General features: G+C 37.9%; 1 non-coding gene across 1 annotated transcript; it reads right to left on the bottom strand.

Annotated features, from left to right (window-relative positions):
• Window positions 1-2574: 2574 nt before the first annotated feature.
• Trnal-cag (transfer RNA leucine (anticodon CAG)) lies at window positions 2575-2658 on the bottom strand. Its single transcript has one exon. It is a non-coding gene; the product is annotated as a tRNA-Leu (tRNA).
• Window positions 2659-2877: the final 219 nt, after the last annotated feature.

Raw genomic sequence — 2877 nt, 5'->3', positions numbered from 1 at the left:
TTATAAAGATTCAATTCTTTTTAAATTTAATCCATCAAGTATCGAATACTTCCATATATTATAGACTAGTGGTCGCCCTCGACTTTGTTCGCGAGGAATTTAATTCAGTTATTCACAAATCACGCAGGAACCATGGATTTTCCGGGTTATGGGTTAACCTAGAATTAAATCTATTTCCATTCCAATTTTCAGCCAAATTGCTTCAGTATCCGCAGCGCAAAGGAGAACGAAACATATATAACATATAAACTTTATTTTTTTATTCTTTACAAGTTAGCCCTTGACTACAATCTCACCTGATGGTATGTCATGATGCAATTTAAGGTGGAAGCGGGCTAACATGTTAGATGGAAGGATTTCGTCCTTCCACCTAACATGTTAGCCCGCTTTCCACACCACATCCACATCCACACCGCTTTCGGTTTCTACACGACATCGTACCGGAACGCTAAATCGCTTGGCGGTACGTCTTTGTCGATAGGGTGGTAACTAGCCACGGCCGATGCCTCCCACCAGCCAGACCTGGACCAATTAAGAAAACCTCAATTGGCCCAGCCGGGGATCGAACCCAGGACCTCCGTTAAGTAGATCCACTGCGCCACGGAGGCCGTCAAAATATTAAATATTGTAGATTAAATAAGAAATCATTTTATATTCTAGTAAAATTTCCTTATAAAATGTTTTTTATTCAGCCATGTTCAACGAATATTCCCCTGGATATAAAATTTATCTTAATATTTTTATTGCTCGACCACAGAAGGATGGGCAAACAAAAAGTGATGTTGAATCAACAACGGCTAGATTTCCCATGAGCGTGGCCACTGGCCGGCCGGTTTGTTTGATAAAATTACCTTCCCACGTTCTGCATGTTGGTATGGATGTATGGAAAATGTAGTATAAGCATGGAAACCAGTAACTTGTCATGTGATGATCATTGTATATAAATTTCATGACCGACGGAACTGATTTACAAAATTCTTTTACTAGTAGACAGTTAGAGAGGCTACCTATGTTATTTGTGATTTTCATTAAGTTGACGGCCTCCGTGGCGCAGTGGTTTGCAAGGTGGATTTACATGACGGAGGTCCTGGGTTCGATCCACGCCTGGGCCGATTGAGGTTTTATTTTAATTGGTCCAGGTCTGGCTGGTGGGAGGCTTCGGCCGTGGCTAGTTACCACCTTACCGACAAAGACGAATCGCCAAGCGATTTAGCGTTCCGGTACGATACCGTGTAGAAACCGTAAGGAGTGTGGATTTTCATCCTTCTCCTAACAAGTTAGCACGCTTCCATCTTAGATTGCATCATCACTTACCATCAGGTGGGATTATAGTCGAGGGCTAACTTGTAGAGAATAAAAGGCATACGTCGTTACGCCAGAAATAGGTTTTACGTGCGGCTATAGATGTTTCACATAAATAAAAAAATTACTTGCTTAGGTAAATATTAAACGGATGTTTTATAAATGCAAATGAAACTTTCACAAAGAAACCACGTTCAACTTTCGGGAATGTTGACCAAAACGGAAAGTAGTTGAAAGAAAATAACGCTGAACCTTTTAACAGTTCGCGCGACTTTGAAAACTTGTTTAATCTAACTTGTGGCATTTTGTGCTTTTGAAACCTGAGCTTGAACGGGTTAAAAAACTTATTTTAACTTATACTCGGGTATAAGTAGGTATGTAGTATGTGTCGATGACCTCTGTAGTTTTATTTTCATCAACATTATTTATTATCGTAGTGTTGGTCGACCCCCACTAAGTGGACTGAGGGCGAGTTGCAAGAGGGTTGCAGGGAGCCGCTGGATGCTGCGGCTCGAGACCGTTTTGTTTGGAAGTCCATGCAAGAGGTCTACGTCCAGCAATGAACATCCATCGGCTGATATGAACCACAGTACAAAGAAAAAGCTAAAGTATGGAGTTGGCTCTAGCTAATTGTCGTGTGTAGAATGTGGTAGTGTGGTGATTTTAAAAGGTAGCAGGTCCTATGAAAGATCCTCAAGCGTTTAAATAAGCACCTGAGACGATGTATCAATAAATTTAGTAATTTTTAGACAAACTTTGCATTTTTTTTTCTGTGTAAGTATTAGATACCTACTTACTCGTATATTAAACTGAACTCTTCTTAGTAATTTATCATGTTTAACGATGAATTTTCTAGAGGATATTCGACTATTTTAAAAATATGGATACCAGCCAAATTGCAATGAAGCATTTAGTCTTGGATCAGTTTGAAAATATTTTGGTTGGTGGCTCATTCTTGACATGATCTTTTAAGAAAAATATTTTATAAGTATCTATCTTTTTAAGTAATCTGATACTTGATTCAGATGAAAAATGAAACTTTTCTTTCATCACTACATAATAAAAATTAAAGTTAACCACCGTGCATTTATGTTTGTATTTATTTGGGTTCATCTCAGAAATTTTTACTAACAGAAAGAGTATCTGGGAATGCCATTATGCCCATAGATGGTGAAGATAAAGAAAATTTGAACTAAAAGTTTTTTTCCCTTACACTTTAAAATGCATTTTTAATTCACGCAATGTAACGTAAAAAATGTATAAAAAATCGATTGTCAGAAGTGGGATTCGAACCCACGCCCACAGAAGTGGACTGCGACCTGAACGCAGCGCCTTAGACCGCTCGGCCATCCTGACAGACGCCATGAATTTCAAATTTGTGATATTATTTACTGTACTATCAGACACCCACGTAGTTTCCTTTCCCGTGAAAATATGGGGATAAAATATAACTTATGACACTCATAAATAACGTTGCTTTCTATTTGATTTTATTTTTATTTTTATTAAATGTATTAGAAAGTTAGAAAAAAAGGAGACAGTGTCTCTAAGTATAAATCCATAAATCTGTATAAT

The sequence above is a fragment of the Bicyclus anynana genome, chromosome 17, assembly GCF_947172395.1.
Source record: "Bicyclus anynana chromosome 17, ilBicAnyn1.1, whole genome shotgun sequence".
Taxonomy (NCBI): Eukaryota; Metazoa; Arthropoda; class Insecta; order Lepidoptera; family Nymphalidae; genus Bicyclus; species Bicyclus anynana.
This window is presented reverse-complemented; position numbering and strand designations above follow the sequence as displayed.